Genomic DNA, 10,048 nt, shown 5'->3' with positions numbered 1-10,048 from the left:
ACTTTAATTTGGTTATTGTTTGGTCACTTTTCAGTCGTGTCTGACGCTTTGTGACCCCATTTGAGGTCTTCTTGGCAAAGCACTTGAGTGGTTTTCTATTGCTGTCTTCAGTTCTTTTTACATTTAGGAAAACTGAGGCAAACAGGGTTAAGTGAATTGCCCAGGGTCACACAGCTAGGACGTGTCTGAGGCCAGATTTGAGATCATGACAACGAGTCTTTCTGAATCTCAGCCCAGCATTCTCCCTGCTGTGCCACCCAGCTGTCCTCTGCAGCTACCCTTAAAGTGCTACATAAAGGCTGGATATTATTGTTCTTATTAAGAGCAATCACCTCATTAGTCTGTGGTGTAGATCAAATGAGATAACATGTGTAAAGCACTTAGAAAATCTTGAAATGCTATATAAATGTTAGGTGTTATTATAGCATAGAAGAAAATGATGAGAATATGGCATTGGGAAGGTAGAACATAAATCACATTGCCAAGGGAGAGAAGAGAGCTGGATTGCCCCCTTTGCCCTGTCACTGGCTACCTGGGGAACTATGAGCCAGTAATTTCATTTTCTATTTTTGTGGTTGTTCAGTACATTACATCATGTTTGCCTCTTCATGACCCCATTTGGGGTTTTCTTGGCAAAGATAATAGAGTGGCTTGCCATTTCCTTCTCCGATTCATTTTACAGATGAAGAAACTGAGGCAAATAGGGTAAAACAACTTGCTCAGGGTCACATAGCTAGGAGTCTTTACCTGGTTCTGAACACGGGTCTTCTTGACATCAGGCCCAGAACTCTATCCACTGAAATGTCACCTAGCCACTCTTCAACTTCCTATTTGGCCATCTGCAAAATACTGGAAGGACATCAAATAGGCCTAGTTAATTCACCATGTCAGGATCAGTGATGTGCTATTAACCTAGAAAAAGGTTGGATCCAGATGTTGAAATCCTAATGTGGAGGTTATTTAAATGACAGTGGAATTTGTACTTCATATGGCACTATTCTAAATGCTGGGGGGGGGGAGGGTAAAAGTGGGGATGGAATATGAAATAAAATTGAACTCATGCTCTGTTTTCAAGGAGCTTACTCTGAAGTAAAGAAAATAAATTTGATAAAGAAAGGATCATCAGCCAAAGAAATGTTCAAATGGACTCAGGGGATTTTGAATCCCAGTGGTAACAAGCTCTATTTAGAATAAAATGAAGAAAAAAAATCAAACTGTCCATTTGCATCTTGTTTGTGTAAAACAGTCCCATTGGTCACACTGTAAAATGCTAAGATAAGGATATCACTATGATAACTGGTCCTTGAGAAACTCTCCTGATTAACATCAAACCAAGAATTAATCTTTCTTCCTTATTAACTAAAGATCCATCCAATCTTCATGTCAGGATATCTATGGGTAGTAGATAGCTTTCAAGTCTCGGTAATTTAAAGAAAGTAGAAAAGAATCAATGTGTAAATCGAGAAGCAAATTGAAATCAATGGTAAGATAGGTCCATGCTGGGTACTGTAGGCCAATTTCCCTCCACCTAAATGATCCACACAGCCCTATAGTCACTGGTTAACTTCACTCATTCTGAAGCCTTATGGGAGAGAAAATAGGCTAAACATACAAAGGAGATTTGGCATATACCATGGGTGAAAATCTAATGATCACAGTGGATCTTATGCTGAGCAAGATTTAGAGAAAAAACCATACAAGCTGAAATGTTCTTAAATGCCAAGCATGCGGCCATGAGGGGATAACAGCAAAACATGGGAGTCTGGCCATTGTTGTCAGATTCTTTGATCCTATTAAGCATGCCCTGTGAGAGAATCATAGAATTTGAGAGGTAAGTGAGACCTCGAAAGCTATTTAACTCATGCCTGAGAAAAAATCCCTACAATATACTTGGTAAGTAGCCATTCGATCTCTTCTTGAAACTATTCCATGAGGGAGAACCCACACCATCCTGAGATCACCCATTCCACTTTTGGATATTCCAATCTGCTAGGAAGGTGTTTCTGTTGCTGTTCTTGGTTTTTGTCCCCAATGGCATCATGTGCAAATTTGCCTCTCTGCTATTTCTTCCCATGGCTCTTGATTGGGCTTTGTGGGGCTAAGCTGAACAAAGTTTATGCTTCCACACAGTGACCCTTCAAACAATTAAATCCAGCTCTCAAGTTTATTATGAGTTTTCTATTCTCCTTGTAATGATCTTCCTATGTCATAGATTCCAGGTTCTAACAGGAAAGGTGATGTTCCCTGAAGATACAGTTAGGAATCCATCCTTTCTTTTTGCTACAATTTCATCCTCCATGATTCGAAACATCCTTGAATTTAGAGGTAATGTGGAGGCTGAATTGGAGGTAAGAAAAACCTAGGTTCAAAAGCCATCTCTGAAACTTAGAGCCTGTGTGGCTCTAGGTAAATTACTTAACTTTTTGAGCCTTAGTTTTCCCATCTGAAAGCCTAAGGATAATAATACCTATACCACCTAGGGGTGCTCGTAAGCATAAAATGAGATGGTATATATTAAACACTTAGCAAGCCTTAAACCTATCAGGTATTGTTATGGATACAGATTTGGGTTCCCAAGATACTCTCTGGGATTGACATACTCTCTAGGTGTTCTGTGGCAATCGGTTGCATGAAAGGGACACAGATATATACATACAAATAGAGGAAAGCCTGAAGAACAACACATCTGGAAACCCTTCTTCCCTACAGCTGTACTGCCTTTTTGTCCCAGACTTCTATAAGCGCCTTCCTTCTCTCTCTTCACTTTACATCTATCAGTATCTCCAGAATCATAATGAGACAGTCTCAAAACAACAGCAGCAAATGCTTGAGAAGCTATTACATTGTTCCTCTCTGCTTAAATAGATTGCAGAACCTCACCTTCCTTGTCTGTAAAACAGGGAAAATATTAGAAGCTTAGAGTAGAATAGGAGGAGACCATCTAATCCATCTAATCTGACCTGAACTTAATTAGGAAGCCTGCTTACAACAAACCTGATGAATAGTAGTACTCTTTATTTTATAATTTCCAGTGAGGGGGGATTGACTACCTCCCCAGGCAGTAGCCCCTTCTCCTTTGTGACAGCCCAAAGTGTTGGGATGGATTTCTAAACATCAAGCACAAACCTGCCTACCTGGAACTGTTAAGCTTTGCTGTAGTTCTGCTCTCTAGTGCCAACATGGCAGATTGTTCTTCCACAGAACAAACCTCCAGATATCTGAAGATAGCAATGGTACCTCTTGCCTTCCCTAAGTCTTCTTTTTTTCCAAAGTAAAGATATGCCTCAAAGGATAAAGTGAAATAATATATGGAAAAATATTTATTATGAACACTCTTTCATGAAAACCATCATGATCATTTTTAAATTTCAGCACTCTGGGAGGTTAGGAATTTAGCAATCCTTTGATTCCCTTCTCAGCTAGTGTACTTTCAGTGGATTTTGGCCTCAACAAGTTAAATTTCTGGATGGTGGAATATATCCTAGGAGTATATGGTAGTGACTTTGCTTAATTTTCTCCTGCTGTGGGAACAACAAGTCTCTATCTAGTTAGGTAGAAGAAGACTAGGAAAGTGGGAGCAATACTAAGAAACGGTCGATAGTCTTCAGTCTTCTTGATGGGCAAGGATGGCCCCAGGACATGGAGTTTCCCATTGAAAACCTATAAATAATGTGAGTCCAGAGGCCGCAGGTAGACAAACCCAATCAGTAAGTGTTAGGTTTGGAGTTACAGGGTTTTTTTTGAGGGGGGGAAGAGGTAAATTCACAAAGACAAAGCTTAAAGGGTCCTAAGCATCCATCTAATACAATATTTTCATTTTGCACATTAGGAAATGAAAGCTGTGTGACCCTGGCAAGTCACTTCATCCTGTTTGCCTCAGTTCCCTCCTTTGTAAAATGAGCTGGAGAGGAAAACGGCAAACCACTCAAGTATATCTGCCAAGAAAACCTCACACAGAGTCACAAAGAGTTGAACACAAGTGAAAAACAACTAAACAAAATGATAAGGGTGAGGAGGGAAGAGACAGAGACCGACAAAGAGACAGAGACAGACAGACAGAGAGAGTCAGAGAGAGACAGAAGGGAAGGAAGAAGTGACTTGCCCAAAGTCACATGGCTAGTAAGTCTAAGAGGCAGTGATTTGAACTCAGTGACTCCAAGTTCAGTCTTTTTTCCCCTGGCACACATTGTTTTGCTCACACCATTCTGGCCTTGCGGATCATATCCAGAGTTCCTGTCAAGGTAGGCTCAGAGAACTTTGGTTAAGTTTTAAATTAACTAATGAGATAGGGTTCCATCCTGTTGGAGTTCACATGATTGGCCTTTGTGGGGCTAAGCTGAACAAAGTTTATCCTTCCACACAGTGACCCTTCAAACAATTAAATCCAGCTCTCAAGTTTATTATGAGTTTTCTATTCTCCTTGTAATGATCTTCCTATGGCATTTTTGGTTACCTGTAACTCTATTCTTGTTATTTTTATATATTTACATATATTTACTCCTTTGTGAGTAAATGTTAGAGAATGCTATTATGGTTTATAGTACAAAGGGAAAGAGAAAAGGAGTAATATGGTCAAATGCTATGAGAGGGTGATGGTGACTGAAAGAGAGAAAGGTAATTAGGGATCAGATGTAGGAGTTTGAATCCAGAGAATATAAGAGGATCAGAGACCAGGAAGGCTAGAAGTCATAGGAAATTTCTTGAGAAGTAGGTGGGAGAAGGATTAAGGAGGGCAACAAAAAACAAGCTGAGGATTTGGGGTTTTATCCTAAAGAAATGGATAAGTAAGCAGTACTTATAAGATCTCTTAGAATCTCAGGGCTTGCAATGCAGTTCTGTAAAGGATGAACAACATTCAAGAGTCAGGATACCTTCATATAGCCAAACCCACCTGAAGGGGAAACCTGAGCAGATAGAGATAGATAATCAAGATATTGTCCCCATACTAGATCCTTTGTTAATTCTCAACACTGTGAGCAGAGTGCTTTGGTCCTAATAATTGGTGTGGCTAGGACTGCTCACTTTAAGCATTTCACATCCGTCACTCTGCTTCATTTTTATGGATTCTACATCCATCCAGACCCTCATCACCACTCATGTAGATGAAGCAATAGGTTTCCAATCGTTCTGTCTGTATTCATTCTCCTCCCTCTTCAACACATGCTGCAAAAATCTGCCATATTAGTTTTTCCAAGACACATGTCTATTTCACTCACACCCCGCCCTTATCTCCCCTTCTCAACCCAATAGCCAATAGCTTCCTATTGCGTCTAGAATATGAAATTTTATCTGATATTTAAAACCCCTCACAAACTAATTCCCACCCATGCTTGTTACTTTTATTGCTCCCCTTCATACATTTTCCATTCCAGTGAAAATGGCCTACCAGCTGTTCTTGAGGTATACTATTATATCTCCGATCCCTCTGCCTTTGCAAAAACAGTTCTTTGTGTATATATATATATATGTATGCGTTTTTTGCACAAAACTGACAATAAATATTTGTTTGAGTTTAGTTCAATATTTTGCTCTAATCTTGCAAGGCTAATTGGTGTATAATAGTAATTTACATTCATTTTCTTTTGCTATCTTTAATCATTAGGGAAGCTGTGCATTTTAAATATATTGATTTATTGCATATATTAAGTTATCTGTTCATTCTTATCATACTTACCAAGTAGAATTTCGATATTGTTCCTATACATTTACATCAACTTTATATGTTTTAAACAGTTAGATTAATCAGTTATATTTCATATGTGTGTATGTACAGATACATCTCCCTCGTATATAATTTATTACATTTCATTTTATATAAATTGCAATGATTTTTATATCTTCGAATACATCTGTTTTGTCTTTGATAATAACTTCCATTTCTTTGATAGTCTTACATTTATCTCCTCTCTACAACCAGATTAAATATATGATATTACATAATGTCTTAAAATGATTAACCCTTTGATCTGTCTGGAAGTATACTCTACTACATGGGGTGAGGTGGAGAACTTTATTAATTCTTCCTCATACTATCATACAATTCTCCTGATAAGACTTATTAAATAGTTTAAAAAGTAGTGACTTTCTTCCCTGATATGGTGCCTTGGTCACACTCTACATGAAAGTACTACAGTAGTTTCTACAACTTCTTTTAAGAATCTCTATTTTAGGGAATACTAGATGGTGCTATAGTGGATAGAGCACTGGCCTTGGATTCAGGAGGACCTGAGTTCAAATGCAGCTTCAGACTCTTAATACTTCCTAGCTGTGTGACCCTGGGCAAGTCACTTAACCCCAATTATCTCCAAAAAAACACCCCAAAAGAATTTCCATTTTGCTTCAATGGTCTTTTCCTTCACTGTTTTCAACCCCAAGCCATGTAGTATCAGTAACTGTCACTTTGTAATATGTTTTTAAATCTGGTAGGGTAAATCTATGAGCATTATCTTTTAAAATATATGATCACATACATATGTATATGTGTTGCCATATGGTATTTTTCTAATTCAAGGCAATGATTCAACTTTTATTCCTCTTGAGTCATTTTACTATCAATTAATTTGTCTTTAAAATTATTATTAGGTTATGTTAACCTTAGAGGTAGTGGTTTGGAGTTAATGCCATGGCAATTTCCTTTTCAGAGAAATTCTCAAATGATTTATATAGAAGATGTAAGCAAGGGCAGATAGGAGAAAAGGAATTTTGAAAACGTGCATGACCTTGTAAGAATACTGTGAAAAGTGAGAATATACAGAATGGTCTGAATTGGGGGACAAAGGCTAGAGATTACAGAAAAATAATGCATTTTCATAATAGTGGTGGGGAGAGAGAGAATGAAAGGCAATATATGGTAATGTGATAGCTACAGGGTTGACTTTGACATTGGCATCTGACAAAGTGTAAATATGGAAGCTAAGGTAGATTATAACCTCTCTGTGCCAGAGTCAATTTTGTTAGGCTCTAAGTTAAAGGCAACTTATGACTCCATGATGGGGAAGAACTCCCCCACCAGGATTTCCCATACACGGATAAAATCACAGGTCTATAACAAAAAGAAAGGGGGAAAAGCAAATCAAAGCAAAGAATCACAGAAGAGATGGAACTGCTTCTGCTTAATGTCGATGAAATAAAGACCACCAACATATTCACCTCATTTTGCTTTTGATTTCTCTGCCTAATAGAATGAGTACTAGATTGTACATAAAAAAAGAAAAAGAAAAAAAAAAAGACAAGTGAGAAACTCATAAAGTATGAAGAAAAAGAAAGGAGCATCAGTCACTTCTTTATGAATTGAAGACACTGGGTCTAAATGAACAATATCCTCGGGAACTAAAAAGAAATGGTAGATGTGAACATTAAGTTATTATCAAAGATTATTAAAAGATCACAGAGAGTGTAGACACATTTCTGGATTGAGGAAAGGTGAGTGCCCCAATTTTCCAAACGGGAAGAGAATATAATGTCCAAACTATAGGCTAGTTAATATATGATCAATTACTAGCAGAACATTAAAAATGTGATAAATGATCATCTAGAAAAGAAAGGGATCATAAATAAGAGGGAGCATAGCTTTCTCGATATCAGTTGATGATAGAATAAACTCTTTTGATAGGGCCAGATTAAAGGGGCATGAAAATGCTACCAATGCAGTTGATCTAGACTTTCCTTCTGTAGGTACATTTTACTGAAACATTTTTGTTAAAATCATACTCATTCCGCCCTCCCCATGTCACATAAAGTGAGCCATGTGACAAAGAAAAACCAAACAGCATTCTTTATAGTGGATAACCTGCAGTATATACAATTCTTTATCCCATTATTTCCCTACCTCTCTGCCATGAAGAAGGGGATCAATTTCATTAACTTTCTCTATAACTTTTCTTTAATTTTTCAAGGTCTCAGATATCAAGTTTCTTTTGGTAATCAGTCCCTTGTATGTGGAACACTGTCTTGTGGCCAAGGAGATGAAGACTGTAGAGATAAATAATTGTTGGCGTGGGGAAGAAATTTGCTCAGGTTTACCTCTTTCCCAGATCTCCTCTTCTAAGAAGTTTTGTTTTGACCTTTGTACTGTCCAATTGGGCCAACTATGATTCACAAATTAGTCATCTCACTTGTGTCTGACTGACAATGACCTGAGGAACTCAGGTTAAGATAGTTAAGTGACTTCCCCAGGGTCACAGAGCTAGTGAGTGTCTGAGGCCAGATTTGAATTCATGAAGATGAGTCTTTCTGATTCTCAGCCTAGTGTTCTATATACTGCGTCACTAACTGTCCCTGCTATTCTTTGGAGTTATAGGGGAAAAAAATGTTGCAAGAGCCAGGGAGAGGCTGAAACAATAGAGACACTCCTCCTGCTAAAGAGGAATAAAAGTCACAGCAGAATTCAAAAGCTACAAGGAGTGTATCTTGGGCTGTTGAAATCCATTTGGCCTCTAGATAGAAGGTATATTATTCATTTTTTTTTGTTTCCCCATTCTGGTATAGGGGGCTCTATATGTCTGAGTCTCAGATTTCCTTTGTGACACAGGGAGCTTATCCTTGGTTATTTTTTAAAAATTCTGTTGATATATTATTTACAAAACATCTACATCCCATTCCACCCCATCTCCCATTCTTCTCCTTCACTTTTCCAAAAGATCTATCCTTTATAACAAATACTTTTGAGGAAAAAATGAAAAAGAAGAGGAAATTAAGCAAACTTGATAAGCATATTTAAAAATTTTTAAATGTAATGGTCTATATTCATATTCCTCCCCCTCTCTGAATAGCAGGGAAGGGGAAAATATCTTTTCATGTCTCTTTTTTTTCAGACTAAACTTCTTATTAACAGTTTTGAAACATTTTTTTCATTTGTTTTATGATTATTATTCTTTGGATTTATGCTGTTGTAGACATTTCAGGGGCAGCTAGGTGGCATAGTGGATGGCGTGCTGAGCATGCAGTCAAGAAGGCCCAAGTTTAATGTGGCCTCGGACACTCATGTATGACTCTGGACAAGTCACTTAACCTCTGTTTGCTTTAATTCATGGGAGAAGGAAATGACAGATCACTCCAGTATCTCTGCCATGAAAATCCCATGGCCGGCATAGTCTATAGAGTCACAAAGAACTGGACAAGCCTGAGCAACTCAATAGTCCTTACATATACTGTTTTCCTACTCTTTGTATTTCACTTTGTATCACTTCTTAGAAGTCTTTCCAAGATTCTCTGTTCTTTTTTTCTTATTTTTTGTTTCTCACTGTATCGGAATTTTTCATTCCATTCATAATTCAAAAATCTATCAAGCCACTCAACAATCAATAGGTATCTCTTTTGTTGCCAGTTCTTGGTTTCTAGTTCTTTGCTACCACAAAAAGTCACTACAAATATGTTGCAGTATATGGAGCTATCTTTTTTTCAGTGACCTCCTTCGGGTATATTGTCTAACAGAGGAATCTCTAGATAAAAGAGGGTTAAAAGGGGGTGTATTATTGTTTCTTAATATTTTGTTGACTCTTTTGTATTTAAACATTTACACTGTCTCTTAAGCTGGCAAATATAACAAAACTAACATCACCTCATTGCTAAACAGTGGGTGTTAATATTTGAATGCCGAGTTGACAGATGTGACTGAGAATAACTAGGAGGGAAGAGAGAGCTATTCAAAACTGTGCTAATTTATCAGAACACAATTTCTGACTGGGTTTTCAGAATTTACAGCTAGAGTTATTAATTCATTTTTAAAACTTCCCAAAGCAGAGGGAATATATTTACCAGAGTTTCTCTAGACAGATGACTCTAGAGACTGACACTGAAGCAGGTATCTGACATTACTTCATGACCGGGCTAGAAAGGAAAACCACTCTGAAAGACATTGGAGTGGGGCAAAGGGAGCTGCTAAAGAAGAAGTCAGCCTGCTAGGTGCTGTGCAGTGCACAGAGAACCTGGCCTAAAGTGAGGAAGATTTATCATCCTGACTTCAGATATAACTTTGGATACTTGCTAGCTGTGTGACCCTGGACAAATCACTTCATGGTATTTGCCTCACTTTCCTCATCTGTAAAAT

Source organism: Antechinus flavipes, chromosome X (assembly GCF_016432865.1).
Source record: "Antechinus flavipes isolate AdamAnt ecotype Samford, QLD, Australia chromosome X, AdamAnt_v2, whole genome shotgun sequence".
In the NCBI taxonomy this organism is placed as follows: domain Eukaryota; kingdom Metazoa; phylum Chordata; class Mammalia; order Dasyuromorphia; family Dasyuridae; genus Antechinus; species Antechinus flavipes.
The sequence above is the reverse complement of the archived record's forward strand: the minus strand, read 5'-3'. Positions refer to the sequence as shown.